The sequence below is a fragment of the Ambystoma mexicanum genome, chromosome 3p (assembly GCF_040938575.1).
Source record: "Ambystoma mexicanum isolate Mex_15411 chromosome 3p, UKY_AmexF1_1, whole genome shotgun sequence".
NCBI classification, from domain to species: domain Eukaryota; kingdom Metazoa; phylum Chordata; class Amphibia; order Caudata; family Ambystomatidae; genus Ambystoma; species Ambystoma mexicanum.
Window position 1 is genome coordinate 417623001 of NC_090925.1, and position 18793 is coordinate 417641793.

The window sequence follows — 18793 nt, forward strand, 5'->3', positions numbered from 1 at the left end:
GATTAGGCAAAGGACTTAACATTTGCAAGTGCCAAGTATTGTACAATTAAAGACATGGAAAGCATAGGCAAGACGGAGCAACCAAGTCTCCAGAGGCTCAGAAGAGTAATAGTACCCGGTATAAATTGAATCAAATAGCATTAAATAAAAGGGCAGAATGGACAAATCATGGTCTCCTCACATGCAGTGCAAGACCAGAAAACATGGCATATTCATAATGGTTCAGACGAAGATAGCGATGTACCTTCACTCCCTAAAAAGTTCCGGTGAAGAGAACAGTTAGCAAGGTCAACTGCAAAGAAGAGGCCTTGGCTTAGGGCCTAATTGGTAAGGCTAATTGGCCAAGCGGGTAGTTGTCTGACATTGTTCCTGCACCTGGATTTCGTTTTGCTTACGTGCTGCTAACAAGCCGAATGTCCAAGTTTGGAAGAGGATGCCAACCAATTAGGATGGCCTATGGGATGATGAACTATACATTGTTGCAGAAGCCAATCTGCTCCTGTTATTCTACTATTATTATTTATTTATCTATTTCTTAATCGCAGCAGCCTGCAGGCATCAGGGTGCACAATGAGGACACGCACAGAAAAGACACAATTCTAACCTGGAACCCTAGTCACGGGTGAGGCTATTTCAGTTGAATAGCAGTGTCTTCAATCATTTGTGGAACGTGAGGAGATTACTATCTCTTTGTATGTCCACCGGTAGTCCATTCCAGTACTAGGAAAAGAACAACTGCTCCCTCTTGACCTTTGGGCATATAAGCCAAAAAGTATTACTTTATCTTGTATCTCTTTATTGAACTGATAATAAAGTAGCACTTTGCCATATTCTTTGAGTCTGTCCGGTTATTTGGGCCCGTAATTAATTGTTGTGGTAATCCCGTCCAGCACTTGATACGCTCCAGGTGCTACTGCACAGAGTTTAGCTGGGGTAAAGCCTTTACTTACGGGGGTTACTTACGGGGTACCTTGCACAGAATCGCAGGGCTGCAGCCTTTACTGACGGGGGACTTTGCACAGTTTAGCTGGGGTGCAGCCTTTACTTACACAGGACCTCGTGCAGTGTCACTGGGGTGCTGGATGTTGGGTCAGAGGTGGACATGGAGGTTTGCGTAAAGGTTTGTCTATGGCTATGATTTTGGTTTGCATGGGGGCGTGTTGTGGGTGTTCCTCGCGCAACTCGGTTTTCTTTGCGGGTCGGGCTGCTTTGCAATTTAGATTCCATGAATACGCGGACTGCGCATTAGAAACTTTGCTCATATGGCCGTGCAGAATGATTTTCGGCACAGGGATTTTGTGGGATCTATGCAGACTTTTCTGTGAATCTGGCCCTATACCTCCACAGGCAAAGGGTGGGTTTAATTTGAAAAGACGCTTCCTGTCATGGAAGTTGGGAATAACACGAGTACATAGCGTGAAAGAAGAGTCGGGCTAGAATTAATGATGATTACCTGTAAGTAACATGACCATTAAGCCAACTATGCTGTATGGAGCATGCAAGCATGTCACTACAAAGAAAACAGCAAAAATGCAAGTACCAGCATTTAAAGTGTTGCTGGATCAAATACGCCTGTGGTAAGTTACAGTGACCAATGACTTGGAGGCTGTTGGTGCATATGTACCGCAGAATCACCAGAGATGGACCTCAACCAACCTGCTCACATTATATCAAGGTACATCATTCCACTGAGGGTAAGGGAGAAATCCAGCCAAAAAACAATGCACTGTTCTCCTTTAATAAATGCTAAATAAACAACTACACATTAAGGTAATCTGAATGATTGTAGTGCTCAAATATGATAAACTGAATATTGACTGGCCCCAACATTTTATGGCTCCTAGTCTTGTGCTGAACGAGTTAACTACTTGTAATCTTCCTTCTCCTAGTCCTACTCTTTCTTGCAACCAATTCCAAAACATCAAGCAAATAACCAATAATAACTATTATATTGGTGAGCTTGCCGCGCTCTCTGCATTGATTGTGCATTTAAATCTACCTACCTAAAATCCCATTAGTTAACAACTATCCTCTTGGATTATGCGGCCTTCTCGTGTTGCCTGGGTTTGGCGTGGCATACACTGAGACGAGGAAGAGTAGCTCCAAGAGTAATGACGTTTATTTCTTGTAATACACCCGCTTTCAGTGACCGGTGCTTAGTAGATGGAGGAATTCCCTATTGTGGAGGCCTACAGCCGAGTTATCCAACTCTTTCATAATGACTGCTCTGAGAGAGGCAAAGTTCACCACGCAGCAGCGCAGCATGTATGTCAATGCACCGAGTCAACAGGACTTGGAACTTCCTTGCCTGTTGATAAAGGAGATAGCGTTGATATTGTCTGTCTGCAGAATCACTGCCTTCACCTGAAGCCGGTTCCCAAACTCTTTGAAGGCTCTGAACCCTGCCGCTAATTTCGTCGGTTGGAGTAGCAGAAAAGGGCCACAGACTCCTATTCTCCTGATTGGTCAGGTGATTCGGGATGTCCCCAGCACACTCCCCTGGCATCTGCAGTATCCCTTGAGAAGACTGTCTTCCCTGACTCGCCACTGTAATGCCGTTTTTTAACTTGGATCAATCCGAATGATCAACCCAAAGTACTGAAATGCAGAGAAGCCAGTGTTGGTCAATCTGAGACCACCAGGGCTGAAGGTTGAATGTTTCCCAAGGGGCGACCGCCATGCTTGCTGCCATGCGGTCTTGTTTCTGTAAGAACTGCCTTGCTGTGAAAGAGATTAACCAGGGAGTCTGATCCAGCAGATCCCTCATTTTTTTCTCCCTGTCACAAGGGAGACAGGCCAAGTTACGTCTGCCATGAAGCAAGCACCAATGTACTTCCTGCGTAATCACTAGGTGCGATTTCTCCTGATTGATTAGAAAGCCAAAAGCCTGAAGCTCAGGAAATCCATGGAAGGTTCCTTGATTGGTCAAACGCCCAGGTATACGACGGCCTGGAACGCTAGCAGCTCATGTGCTGCTACTAGGGTAGCCCGACCTTTGTGAAAACCCATTGGGCAGATTTGTGGGTGAAAAAGAGAGCCTGACTTGGAAGTGACACAGTCTCACAGTAAACCTGAGGGACATCTGGTCTGATCTCTGGGGACAAGAAAGTACATGTCCTGCAAGTGGAGGGTTAGTGCATATCAGTAAGGTCCCCTTGGGGGGGTTATGGGAATGAGTGACTGCAGAGTGGCCAACTTGAAGTGTATTTAAAGTGCTTGAAAGCTTTTAGGATGAGCACCACTCTGTACGCCACAGAGGATTTCCTCCCCAGGAAGATGGTCAAGTAGAACCGGTCTGACACCTCTACAGCTGGTAATTGGTGTGTGACCTCCCTGTCTAACAATTCTTGGATGCATAGCGTTTCTCCTGCGCTGCCCAGATGACGTAGACCTAAACACAGATGTGAGGATGCACCTGGAACTCCAGTTTGCAGCCCCATCTGATCACCTGTAGTACTTACGGGTTCTATGAGTTTTGGCTCTACTTCTCTGTAAAATACAACAGCTGACCAACCATTGGCCTGCTGTCATTGTCACAGCCTCGGTGAGACTCATTACCCTTGAATTCGGCAGGCCCTTCCCGCTGATCTCTGCTGGGGCCTCCCTCTGTATGATCCTGGTGACTGGAAAGGCCTCTGGTACCTTCTTGAACACCGGTTTGAGGGCCTGAATCCAGCTGGCTGCTTGTAGGATCTTTGTAATTTATCAGCATTTTCATCTTTGCAGAACACACTATGTACTTCCTCCTTAATTGTTTATCTTCTCATCTGAGTGAACAGTCTTCCTCTCCCTTAAAATGGTTACATTTAGCCAGAAATCTGGGCATCAGTTTTTTTAGGCTCCCTTCATTCCCAGAGGATGTTGCTTTTTATGTCCTCAGTTACTGGCAAGCTTCTCCTTGCTGGGTGTTTAATTAACACATTTTAGGATTTTCACCTGAATCTTTGGAGTCCATGGAGAGGAAGCGAATGCCATCTGGCATTTCCTCCATCACACCCACCACAGAGTGCCTGCTGAGGGAATGTCCTGCTTGATCACCCTCTAACCCAGATCAAGATGAGGAACACAAAGAGGAGGAATAGTTAGAGGTTGAAAAAAGGGAACAGTCCCTGGATTGCTTCTTTCTTCCCTTAAAATCTCTTTTATCAGTTGTTTAGCATGTTCTGCTGAAACAGTATATATATGTACTGTTTCCCCAGCAGCCTTTTTCCTGGTTGGTGGGTGGGGGGGGTGTGGGGGGAGGGGTAAGAGATTCAACATCAGACAAGGAGATGTTCTGAACTATATAATGTGTTTGGGGCTGGGAGGATAGCTCAGGGGAAATGCTCTCGACTTGGAAGCAAGACTACACGATCCCCGGTCCGTGCTTAGAAACCTCTGGGTATTAAGATCATTATAAATAACCAATTACAATTTAAACATACGCTTCTCCTCTGCTGTTGCAGGAGGCTCCCGTGGAAACCGCTCTCCTAGTTCTTGGAAGCGAAGCTCAGACTACCTATCGGGTAATAGGAGAATGCCCAAAGTGGCAGCACATGATTCTATGGTGGCCCAGCGTTTTTTTTACCAGAGTGGGACAGTTTCATAAGTTACTGCACTACTTGTAACCAACGTTCCAAAGCGAATATCTCTTCAAATGATTTGAATGCAACATATTTTTGCAAAAACACCCCCTTGGGTAGTACTCAAACATTCTGTTCTATATAGTAATGAATTGTAATGTGTGACTGTGGGCCACTTTTTCAGTGGTGCCTAGATAAATTTCATTCCATATTAGCACCCTGAAAGGGGGTGGCAGCCATTCAGGAGTCTCGGAACACAGACTGTGTTGGATGGTACAAGCCCGTGTTCTGAGTTGCCTGAGCAGCAAGCTCCCCCTTCACCTTCATCATAACACCTGTGTAGTGCTCGCGCCCTTAACTTAGGCGGCGGGCCATTACCTACACGGTCAGCCTGCCACCCCTCGGCATATCGCCTCAGTCTGACCCTGTTGGAAACGGCCCAATAAGTTAAGTGTGTCTTAAGAGCCAACCTCTGCAGCTGTACAGTATGAGACTGACCTCTCTGTAAACTAAATGGCCTGTCCTACGCAGCCTTTTGTCACCAAGGCCTGGAGGTTCACTAGAAAGATGGAGCTCCTCGCGTACCAGCCAGTGCCTCCCACAAATCCACTCAACCGAAGTCAGTGAGCAATCAACATTCGTGACATTCCTCTGTGGGGTAGTGGGGGGGGTGCAAGTAATGCCCTGCTATAATTTGGATTTCACTCAGGGATGGACTCGTTACCTCTTATCCTCCGCCTCTAGCATTATGGGTGGAGCCAACAGGGGTATGTTCTTACCTGAGGATACTGCAATATACTGGAAAGGCCAGCCAGCCAGCATGGCAACGGTGTCTTAGTATCCTTACTGGCATCATGGCAAAAGCAAACATGAGTATGTCCTGGCATGGGACTACTGGCATATATTGGTGCTGCCACTATGCACATGTTTGGGCACAACCAGTTTCAAAGTTTTTTTTGTTTTTGTTTACACTTGCATAATACTGGAATATATTGCAGACAAAGGTAGCTGAACATGTGTTGGAAAATGTTCCTGTGCATTTTTCGTGTGTTACCCTATAAAATAGATTGCACAGTGCCTTTGTAGATAAGTGGACAGCATGTATATTTGAAATAATGGCAAGGGCTGATGTATCACTTGACACCTTGATGAATAATCCTGATCGTGCAAAAAATAATATGTGTAGAGCAGATTGGATAGAGACGAGATGTAAATGTCTCACATACAAGGATTTTAAGTCCTTTGGATTTGAGCAAAAAGGGCTTAATGTATTGAAAGCCTATATGTGTAGGGCCCCATCTCCACAGTTGAGATCGGTGATCCTACGCTTTCGGTTCAATCTGAATCCAACACGAGAGATTCTGATTAGAAGAAAATGTATTGACCCAAATGAGATTTATTGTAGATTCTGCTGTGACACTGATGCTAAAGAGACGGTGAAACACCTCATTGTAGATTGCCCGGCTCTTATAGAGTTGAGACTAAGATTGTTTAGTCGTCACTTACTTTACTTCGGTCTAAAGTCTCCTGAGAATCGATGGCCAGTAATACTAGAGACTAAAGTCATGAGCATAAGAATAGCTACTTTCAAATTTCTGAATGCATTGGATTTGGGTATGGTCAATGATACGGAGACCGAGCAGAGGTCCAAAAGGAAAAACTTACTCATGTTGTCACATCACATGTAAGCTTGACATAACTAGAGGAGGGATTGTGGGCACTTAACCGAGTATATTACTTGAGCTTAAACCTATAGCTTTGCACACGGACTGTGTTGTTACAGTAGGTGATTTTCTCCATGTGTTTATACCAAATTAATGCATTTGTGGTGCGTCCTTATTGTACACTTTCTTTTTGTTTTATATTTTAATACATTTTGTTATATACGTTTGTTTTCCTAATTTGAATGTATCATTGACTTTGTATTACATTTGTCTTGTGTTTGTATTTGTGAATTCTTACCGATGTAATATAATTTGTTTTGAAAAATTTGAGTTTACTCAGCTGAATTCAAATTAAAAAAAAGATTGCACACTGTGTGGATTTTTACCCCACTTTTCACAGAAAATGTGATGTACAATGCACCATGTTAACCCATTGGCCCTCATTACGACCCTGGCGGAATTCGCGGTGCTAAATGCACCGCGGAGCACGGCGGAAAGCCGCCGATAGCGCCATGGGGGTTGGCGGATTTACCACCCCATGCCGACCTTGGCGGAGCGGTAAATCCCCAATCCCCATTTTGCCCTTCCCCATTCCCATTCTTGCCCCATAGGGTATAATGGGAGTGGGGAAGGCGTTAATTACGCCACCGTAAAGTACGGTGGCGTAATTAACAACGAGGTCCCTTAGCGCCATGGATTTCTCCGCCCGGTAAAACCAGGCGGAGAAAGGCTCCATGGCGCTACGGGAACTCGTAGTAGGGCGGACGGGTCCGCCGCGAATAACGCTGGCGGAAACCCACTCCGCCAGGGTCGTAATGAGGGCCATTATCTTGGGAGAAGAGCAGTGCTTTAAGTGGGGTGAGAAATCGAGGGAGAGCGGTAACGAGTGGGTGTGGCTTAAATGATGGTCATGGCCTGAAGTGTGCCCAGCACAGGACAATAAAGTGTCTTTCCTCGCTGTCGGTTACTTTCATGTGTATTGCCCCTTGCTGGGGAACAAGCCAGACTCGCATTGCACTGTGCTATTTCGTAGGTGCCCATCTTTTGTTTCACTCAATAGACAGGTGTTATGCATTCCCGCCACCACCGCTCAGAACTACCACTGCAATTATGACTGACACCATCCTATCACTGTAATAATGGACTGAATTATTTTTTTTAAAATTTTTTGCAGATGCCAGAAAACGCACGATCTACCATTTCACACCCTTGAATGAAGATGTACACTTCCTGGGTTTGCCCTCTCTTCCTCTCCCTCTAGAGCTTTTGTGCAACTATGCTTATCCGATCTGCCCCCATCCCAGTCTTCTGCTCTATCTTGAACACTGTTCTCTGTTCCCACCCAAACCTTCCCCTTTCCTTCTCCAACTGGCACTGTCTGAACATCCCAGGCGTGGGACTCATTACGCTGGTATTTGGCATGGGTGGCACGTCCATAGTGGGCGCGGCCCTACCAGAGCCTGTGCCCATTATAGAGGAGCCGCGCTTAAACTGTCAAACGGGAAACGCAGCCAGTCTAGCTATTCCTTCAGCATACCATTTTTACTGAGCATCTAAACCCAGGGGATGCTAAAACTATAATCAAAACAAAGCAAGCAACCAGCAACCAACTGGAAGCTACAATGTTAAAGGTTGCCTGAAAAGCTAGCAATCGCTCTTTGTCAGCAAGGGGGCTAATGTAGACGAAACCAGCGTAAAAAGGCAATGAGGTAATACGAACTGCTGGATACTGCAATAGGGTGCCAGCAAAAGCAGCATTCAATGATTATGTTGCTTAGGGTATATGTAATGTCCTGAATTACAATGTATTTTGCAATGTCAAAAGAGTGTCAACGTGGGGCAGCTAAGTATGGGGTGCCCCCTGATGCTCGTGACCCATTTCAAATGAAAACGTTGAAAGGCCCTGACGCTATCCCTTAATGCTGTGCTTGCACGAACGTGATGCATACACAGTTGAATGTTCTAGCTGTTTGGCTACTGCTCTTCATTTTCATCTTCGTTATGACTATTATTTTAGCAATAGAGTCCAAGGGTGCAGACCTTTCCAGTCGTAATGGCTTTTCAGCCCAAGTTCGTGGGCAAGTGAAATGCGGGCCATTACTCACCAATATGGCCACCCTACTCAGGCTTTATAGACATTGCTAGACACACAAAACTTCCAGAGTGTTATCCTATGGCCCCAAAAAAGATTTCCTTTGATGAACTGATTGTCAGACTAGGACAAACTAAAATGTTCACCGTGGAATATAGAACCAAAAAGAGCCCATTTTCTATTTTCATCTGAGCCACAAGAGCTAAGAGGAGAGCGATGATGTCAATGTCTGAAAAAAAATGTTAACATCAAAAAATGAAGGAGGCAGATGAGATGGCAGGCAGCAAGCAGCACAGGACCGATGAAGCAGCAGTGGTGGAAGGGGTAGTCATGGACATGTGCAGCATTCGATCATTCCCATTGGTAACCATGCCCAGCGGGGTTGCTGCTTTTCAGTGTTGGCTGACCACTGCCAATGAGTCTCCACCATCGAGAAATGAGTGGGGATGGAATCCTGACAATCGCCTGTAATATGGCGGACTTAAGTGGCCACTCCAGACATCTATGCACATTGTATAGTCACTTGTTTTAATCCCAACACCACTGACAAGAATTATTATTTTACAGGTCGACAATTTAAATACCTTTAAATCAAGTCATAATACTTATAACACTTATTGGTACAGTGCTTAGAAGCAGGAGGAATCCACCATTATGCCCAATATTAAAACAAGGCCTATTTATTATTAAGTGCACGAGCATTCTCCCTTCATAATGCCAAGTCGTAATTGTTGGAAGCTAGCAGTAAGACAAATAAACTATCACGACGATAATAGATCGAATGAGAAGTTAACAGAACGGATTCCTACTGCCGAATTCAGGGAACTAGTGTTTCCTGAATTGATATTCACAGTGAATGACCCTGAACTCGGTGGTGACTGAATTTAGTAGTCATTACTTATCCTCGTGTTCTGAAGTCACATGATCTTTTTTGCATAGTATTATACGTATGCGTCACTGCTTCCCACCAAGGAGCAGCTCCTGTACATGGGATTACCTACAAACATCGGTGCTCTCAATTAATTTGGGCGCGAGGGGATCTGAATGGAATGACTGGTGCAAAATGATATCTTTGCATTGGAGAGAGGATGCAAATGGCTCATGCCCTGGTTATGCGGCATCAGATTCATTTTAGGACCTTATTCAGATGTGGACTGTTTACACCTATTATAGCACCCCTTTCTCTCCTCCATGCTCTACTTGTAAATAATGCCACTATATAAAATACACTTTTTACTCAAATTGTGTGCTTGGGTTTGGTGTGAAGTCCAACATTTTTCTTTAATACTACTCAACTTCATACGGACATGGCCAGTGGAGGCAGAGACATTTTTAAATTGCCAGGGAGTAAACATTTCCCACAAATATGCGAGAGCGACCAATGGTAGTGGGGGAGCCTGAACCAATCAATGAGGGTTAAGGGGGTTTAAAGTATTGGATATAAATTGGCATTTTCGACTCAAATTGGGGGAAAGCCACACAGTTTGCAAAAAGAAAATGCAGGGTAACACAGGAAAGGATCCAATAGATGCAAGTCGCCAACAGTGCAAAGGAGCATTTTCCAACTTATTATCATGATGCCTTTGCCCACAATATATGCCAGTATATAACGCACTTTCATGCTGGATGTTTATGTTTATTTGTTTACATTGCACCAGAACATGCAGGCATCAGGGTGCAAATGTGTCCATACATGTCCATGGAGGGTGTAGCAACAATACATGTCAGTATTACCATATAAGAATATACTCATGTTGGCTTTGCCACTATAAAACGCCATGCTACAGTAAGAAAATATGTCCTGACTGGCTGCACCAATGTAGGCCAGTAACCTCATATAAGGACATTCATGGTGCTGGTTTTACCCTTGATGCCTGCAATAAATGTCATGCCACAGTAAGAAAATATATCCCGACTGGCTTCACTGACATAGTCTGGTCTAGTCATGTAATAACACTCATCATGTGTGCTTTACACTTGATGTCTAGTAAAAAATACCATGCCCCAATAAGAAAACATACGGAAACTGGCTGCACAAATGCAGGCCATTGTAGCCAAAACAAATGCCATGCCACAGTAAGAAAACATATCCAGAATTGCTGACATTTAATAACACTTATGTTTTCTTTACCCTAAATACCCAGTAGAAAAAAATGCCATTCCACAGTAAGGAAATATAACAATTGAAGGGCAATCTATCAACATAATAAATAACACTTACATTTGCTTTACCTTTGATGCTCTGTAAAAAATGTCATGCTAATGCAAGAAAAGATGTTCAGACTGGCTACACCAATGAAGGCCAGTCTAGCTACGTAATAACACTCATTGTGCTGGCCTTATCCTTGATGCCTAGTAAAAAATGCAATGTCACAGTAAGAACATGGATCCAGACTGGCTACACCACTGTAAGACAATCTGTCCACATAACAAAACAAATCACGTTGGCTTGACCTTTAGTGGCAAGTAAAAAATGCTACGCCACAGTAAGAAAATATATCCAGACTAACCACACCAATGGAGGGCAGTTTAGCCACATAATTGACATGTTTAATTTAGCCTTGATGCTTAATAATAATGGCATACAGAGTGAGAAAATAAAGCCAGACTGGCTATACAATGTAGGCCAGTCTAGCCATTTAATATTACTCATCATTTTGGCTTCACCCTTGATGCCAAGCAGAATTTGCCATGCCACACTAAGAAAACATGCTCAGACCGGGTTCACCAATGTAGGCTGGTACCACGTAAGATTCATGTTGCTGTGAGCCTTGACACCCAGTAAACCAAAATGCCATGATGGGGCAAATAAATATGGCCGGACTGACCCCAACAATACAGGCTAGTACCACGTGAGAGTACTCATAACATTGCCTTTGCCCTTGTGATGCTCAGTAAAGAATGCCATGCCACATAACAAAAATATGTCTAGAATCGACCCTCAGTGTAGGCCAGTAGCACATAAGATTACTCAGCAGGGTCCTTTACCCTTGTGATGCCTAGTAAAAATAAATGCCATGCCACAGTGAAACCAAAATGTCCAGATTGGGCCTCAGTAATGTAGGCCAGTACCACTAAATAACACTTATCATGCTGCCTTTACCCTAGCAAAAGCATGAACCTAAGATTTCGTGGCACAGGAGAAGTTGTGGGTGCAGGACAGAAGGAGCTGAAGTGCAGGAGGAGTTGAAGTGTAGGAGGAGTTGGCAGTGCAAGAGGAGTTAAGGGTGCAGGATGAATTGTTGGCACAGGAGGAGGTGGTGTTGTAGGAGAAGCCGGTGAATCAGAAGGAGGTGATGTGAAAGGAGGAGGAGGTGCAGGAAGATTTGGTGGTACAGGACGAGGTAAAAGCGGGAAAAATAGAAGGCTGTCAGAAGAGGGGAAGGTAAAAAAGTTGGAAGGAGAAATGGGAAATAGTTGGAGAGGAGCAAACGAAACTGAAGGAGAGAGAGCGGTACAGTGGGGAATTAGTGGAGACGCTGGAAGAGTTCAAGACAGAGAGTGAGACAACATAAGTCAATTTATTGTTGGAGTGAAGTGGAAGGAGGAACAAGCATATGGCAGAATGTGGAGGACAGTAGGCGATAGCCAGCCTGGGGGCTAGTTATAAGGTAAAGCACTTTGCCCCTAAGGCACAATGGTTACTGTCTTTGCAAGGGGGAGCAAGAAGGGCAAGAGATATTATGGGTTCAGGAACCTAAGGCAGTGAGCCAAGCTGAACTAGAATCCAGCCAGGCACTTAGACACCCTCTGGGCCCACCTCACATCAGGGAGACCTGTGGAGCTTGCTCAAGAAGAACCTAGAGCGACAATAAGAGTCACTGAGATAACCTGGCAACACAATACACCCAACGGCTACCAGGGAAGGCCAATCACCCACCAGACAGTTACTGGAATTACTTTTCTGTACAAGAGATCATGTGCGCTGCCAAGGACAGACTGCGACCAAAGTAATCTGAGCTAGAGATTTGGGTATGCAGAAACAGACTGTGAGTGACACTATCGAGTAACCGGGACACAGACTATTAATATATTAGTATCAGAAACTTTGTTTTGGCTAATAAGAAAGAACTGTGTTGTAAACTGGACTTATCTCCCTGCCACATAAGCCAAAAGCCAGGAAGGAGTGACCTTTAGAGGTGACAAAAGAAATCCCATTTGTCCAGGAAGACTTGGTACATGCCCAGGGGGAAACTTGACTAGACCAAAAACAATTTCTAAGAACAACAGCATCCTGATGAAAGGCCTGATGTGCATGGAGCAGTGCCAAAAGAATAAGGGATTTAATTACTGAACTATGTTGACGGTTAGAACCCCAGTCCAATTATGAATACCTATTGTTTATTACCTGTCCCTTTTAGCAGGTAAATCCTAATAAATCCCCTCTTCTTGGAAATCAATAGTGTCTGTGTGGGTGTTTCTCAATATCTTCACGGCAGAACCCTCATATTAACAGCTCCAGCTTGTTCAAATAATGCACTGTCTTCAACTTTTGCTGTTTTGGAGTACAGCTATCATCAGCTCTAGCCAGCATAGCCATTAGTGAGGAAAATTGGGAATCGTATTCAGGAGAGCTGCATGTTGCAGACCTCTGAGATAAAGGTACAAAATGGTGAGGTTATAGCAATGACAGATGTGTGGTATATTACAATCAATTGCTTAGATCTGTGTGATTTGGCCATGGCAAAACTGTTCGCGGCACAATTGACCATAGTCAATTTCGCTGCAAAAGCAATTTTGCTGCGTCTAAATTCCGCAATTCTATGCCCCCCAACCCCAATACATCCCCCGCCCACACCCCCACATACCTTTTGCACATCCGCTTCCTTCTCCTGACCCTGCAGCGTCAGTTCCGTCCCTCTTACGTGTGTCAGATCTGATGCCGCAGGGTCCACTTTTCTCTTTGCCCCTCACCTCCAATCCTCAGGAAGCAGGGGACACCGTTTGCAAGCCCCCCCAAGGCCATCAATACCAAACATTGGAGCAGGGGACACTCCCCGCAACCCCTGCTCCCAATGTGCAGTATTGATCACCCACTTTGATCGAATCAAATTGATCGAATGGTACTGGCCGAATTCGGCCAGATGTACCATTTGATCAATTAAATTCGATCGAATTGGGTAATACCAATTGATTTGGGATAGATAGATGCATCTCAGACAGTCAAACACAAAGTACGCCCCACCTAATACATAACATCTATTCAAGATAATGTTACAGTTAAACTCATCTCTGCCAAAGAAATTATTTTCCTGAAATGCAATGCACAGTTTATTATACAATTGTAGCGCCCACAACTATAATCAGTTCCTTCACGATAGATAGTTGTGTCCCAACCTATTGGATGCCTCCTTCTTTTTAGTGCAGTGTTAGGATAGTTGCTGGCAGAGTCCCACATCCCAAATTCAGTTCTCATTTCAGCATTCACTAATTCACTGACATAGTCAAGCACAAGGAACTCTCACCCAACACATAAAATGTTAATGATAATAATACAGTATAAGTCAGCTCCGCCAAATAAATTGTTATTTTTCTACAATGTCATATCTTATGTACTTTTAAGACTACAGTCTACTGAATTCATAGACAACCTACAGTGCTGGGTAAAAATATCACGGTCGTGCATGCTCAGACTGTGAACCAGCACCGCCTCAAATACCTACCACTTTACACATGTGGCAACAGGGCCATCATGCCACATCAGTGTGTGCGATGTAGCTGGCATGCCTGACCTTATCAGACAGATGACACGGGTGTGGGTAAGTGTGCATGTATCCAGTTCACAGGCAGCACAATGATGGAAGTGACAAAGCATGTGCCTGTCAAGTATCAACTGATAGACACACACAGGCCTTTGACGCGAGACACCTATACCAGTGCTTCCTCCAGACGGACCCTCACTGACATCCTCTTTGTCATTCCCCCACCAGATCTATGGACTCTTCATATGGTCTCTGTGCCTCTCTCCTTTCTCTTCCTCTCCCATTAATGGTGCACCCGCTGGGAGGCCCTCCTGGCCCCCTTCCACTCCCTTAAGGCCATCATTAATTTCTCCCTGAATAGCGCCATCTTGGTCCAAGGCCCTCGGGCCAACCTTCTCCTCTTTGATAGACGCTTCCCATGCCTCATCAATTTCCTTTCTTCTCCCGCTGTCCCTCCTCTACCTTCCTCGGCTCACTCACCTCACCCCTCTGCCTCCTCCTTGGCTACCTTGCACTCTCCTCCTTCCTCGGCTGCCCCCCCTCTTGTGCTCCATCTAAACCTCCTTCTACACCTCTGCAGGGCGTACCTCTGATCTGTACCCTCCCCGGAAGTCCTTCAAGGATGGCAACCTTCTCCACATTGCCACTCTCAACTCTCGCTCAGCCGTCAAACGCTCCTCTGTCATCTGCCGCCTCCTGGAAGAACTTGACCTCGATATCTTAAGTCTCACTGAGAGATGGGAGAGAGAAATAGAGACAAAGGCTACCCTAACCCAAAGCGTGACATAGGGTCACAAGTTTGCAGCAGGATGACAATACTTTCACATCACTAGGCAATGTGAACGTATTGTCATTCTAAGCAATACATGTAATAAATTATCACTCTGCCTAATAACCCACGAATGTGCAGATTACAATGTGCTCAATGATGCATAATCTCAGTGCCACAGCACTTTCTGTAAATATGTCTTTTGTGTTAGTGTAAATAAAACCTTTTCTTTGATATTTTTATATCTCAAGGTGTTTTGCCTTTCGAGCTAGTAGCTACCTAGCTCCTGCTGAAAATTTGTGACCCTATGTCACGCTTTGGGTTAGGGTAGCCTTTGACTCTATTTCTCTCTCTCATTGTTCTCACCCTCTAGAGTCAGGCCCCCTTTAGAAAAAAGAGGGTTTCGCCCACTTAGCTCTCATCACTGAGACATGGTCCATGGCCAGCTCTGTCACAAGGTTTTGACACTCTCCTCCCTGATGGCTACAAGATCCTCTCCGTGCACAGATCCAACCGTTCCGGAAGGGGGTGTAGCCGTGATCCTCTCTGCCTCTGTAATTCCTATGCAGGCCTACTCCTCTTTCAAATGCCTTGTCGGCAGTCTTCATCTCTCTCTTGGCCACTCTCTTACCGTGGCTACTATCTCTCGGACATCTGGTCAGATCACCGCCTTCCTCTCTGAGTGAGCAAACCTCTCATCCTCCCTCCTGGCCTCAACCACTCAACTCCTACTTCTTGAGGACCTCAACATCCACGTGGATGCTCCCTGTTCCTCTTCTGGACTCTTTCATGACCTCTGTGATTGATTCTCTCTTTCTATTCTCCCATCAGGCCCAACTCACTCTACAGGGCACACGCTGGATGTTTTGATCTCCTCTGACCTCCCCCTCTCCATTCCTCTGACCACTCCTCTATCCTAGAGTGATCACTCCCTCCTTTCCTCTCATCTTTCTACACCTCAGACCAAGCCAACTCCAACACTGCCACCTACCTTCTCGATCATCCGACCCATGAAGCATGTGTCAAATGAGGCTTTTGCTGCCACTTTCTCTCCCCCTCCTCCTCCTCCTCCTCTGGCTGACTCACATCCTGATGCAGCCCTTTTCATGCTCTACTCTTCTGTCTCTGATACTCTTGATGTTCTTGCCCCTGTCATGAGGATCCGCTTGAAGCCCAAAGCCAAGTGCAACTCTTGGTATGATTCTGACCTAGCTACCCTTAAACACGGGTGCAGGGTGGCTGAGAGGAAATGGTGGGCTTCTTGTATATCCTCTGACAAACTGGCCTACCACCTGCTCCAAAGCAATACCCGCTCCTTATCCGAACTAAGAAGAGAGACCTCATCCAAGCCCGCATCAATGCGGCATCTAACAACTCGGCCGAACTCTTTAAAATCTGCAAGGAGCTGGCCAACCTCTGCTGCAGTCCATACCTCTCCTGCTGTCGCCTCCCAAGCCCTTGCCTCACATTTCATCTAAAAAACCCATGATATCCTGTCCACCCTCTCGTCCTCTTGTCCTCTTTCCCCTTTTCTCTCCGCTACCTCTGGGCCTCCTGCTGCCGCCCCCCTCCCTCTTTCCCTTCCTTTCCTCTGTTCTTCCCTGACGAGATTTTCAGACAAGTCCGATCTATGAAAATCTTGTCAAAACAGGTTCTTCCCTGTTCGTCCAAAACCATCAAGGACCACATTGACACCAGTGCTCCTGCTCTGGCCGACTTCTGCAACCTCTCCTTCACCTCTGGATCCTTCCCCTCCCCTCTGAAGCACACTCTAGTGCATTTTCCCGATCTCCATCACTCCTTTTTTGGGCAAACTCCTGGAAAAGCTGGCCATCTCCCAGGTTAATCTTCACACCGATTCTGTTGGTTTGTCTCCATGACCATCAGTCTGGCTTCAGAGCTGCCAGAAGCACAGAAACTGCTCTCCTGAATATCTGTGAAGCCCTGCTCTCCAACCTCGACTCTAACATCCCTTCTGTCCTCATCCTACTAAATCTCTCTTCTGCCTTTGGCACAGTCAACCATGCAATCCTGCTCAACCGTCTCCATGATAACCTGGGTATCACAGATCAGACCCTGGCTTGGCTGACCTCTTTCCTCTACGATCGACCCTCCCAGGTTCAACTTGGGTCCATCCTTTCCTCTATCTCACTCTCTATCTGTGGTGTTCCCCAGCGGTCTAACCTCTCTCCCTGGCTTTTCAACCAATACCTGGCACCTCTCACCAACTGCATTGCCGCTCTCTGCTCCAACTTTCAGTGCTATGCGAATGACTCAGCTCATTTTGAGGCTTTGCTCTGCCACCTCTTCTCCTCTCATCTCTGACTGTCTGCCTGCTATCCAGGAGTGGTGTGCCTCCAATGATCGCTGCCTTAAGGCCACTAAAACGGCGATCCTCCTCATCGGCATACCTGCACCCTCCTTTCCTGTCATTCTCTGGCTGGCCTCCCTTGTCCCTCTTCCTGCTCCCACCTGTGAGGCTAAGAACCTAAGGGTCATCTTCGACTCCACACACTCCTTTTCTCCTCACATTTCTGACGTCTCTAAGAAGTCAAACTACCAACTGTGCCTCCTCAGAGGTATTCTTCATTTCTTCTCCTTCCCCCAGAAGATCACTGTCTCTAGAGCTCTGGTTCTCTCTAGGCTGGACTACTGCAACAACCACTTTCTAAATCTAACTGCCTCTACTCTCCGCCCTCTGCAACTCATCCAGAACAGGACTGCAAGACTTGTCCTTTGCCTCAAGCCCTGGGATCGTACCTCTCCAGCCCTGAAATCTCTTCATTGGCTCTCAGTGGCTGCAAGGATTAAATTCAAGACCCTCTGCATTGTCCACAAGGCTTTCTGGGGTCTGGGGCCTGGGTCCACAATACCTTCAACTCTCCCTCCTCAAATACCTTCCTACTCAAGCTCTTCGCTCCTCCACCTCCAACTCCCTCAGGGTCAGTCGCTTCTCCAAGCAACGAGTTGGGTGTAGATCTTTTTCCTCAGCTTGGGTCTCCCTCTGGAACAGCCTCCCTGCCTCTCTGACACTTTAGGAGAACCATCTTCGGTTCCGGAAGCTCAAGACCTTCCGCTTTGCTTCTGCCTTCGCTCTTCCTATCCCCTGCTGATCTGTCTGCTTCGGCACCTGGTTACCCTCTGATTTTCGGGTCGAGGTCCCTGCCCACCGAGCCACACACACCCACACTGCCTCCTTGCAACCCTTGCACTTGGGTCTGTATCTGCAACCCTACAGTCCCTTTACCTTTACTTATTAGACACCCCTAGTATGCGCTTTAATCTTGCACTTGCCATCATGCTGTTGTTGTTTTATCCCTTGTTCAGCACTTTCCACTCCTCCCCTCACCCTTGCACTTTCCCCCTTCCCTCTCCCCTGCACTTGTGCGTTCTCAATGTCACTGGGCCCAGTAAGATCGTTGATTTGTCCTCCCTTGTTCCCCTCCCTTGCCTCGTCACACTCGGAAACACTTGTATATGAGCGCGATACAAATATAATATCATATCACAGAGCAACAGAGGTTTGAATCCCGTATCCGCATTTAGAAACCGAACTCAGGTATGGTATTAGGCGCGTTATGTAATGCTGTGTTATGTTATGTATTTGGCATTTATATAGTGCTCTATATATCATTGGTATGACCTTAAAGCGCTGGTAGGTTGAACACCCTGGGGACTGCAGTCCAGGTCAGTCGAGAGAATAGGCTGTAATAGGGTGCTTGGGTGCACCGATTATGTGTGCAGCTAATGCAATTGCCTGATGGGAGCTGCATCCTAGCATTAGGTGTAGTGGAATTTGATATCAGTTGAATGTGTTCAGTCTGGAGGGAGGTCATCAAGACTGGGTTTTGGCTGCGTTAGGCCTGTGTAGGATGCTTATATGTGCAGCTAGCCCCAAATCTCATGGGTATAGCTGTGTTTTATCAGAATGTTGAGTTGTTCATGGAGTATTTTTCATATGTGAGCAGCTAGGCCGAATTGATCGAGGGGTGTAGCTGCACTCT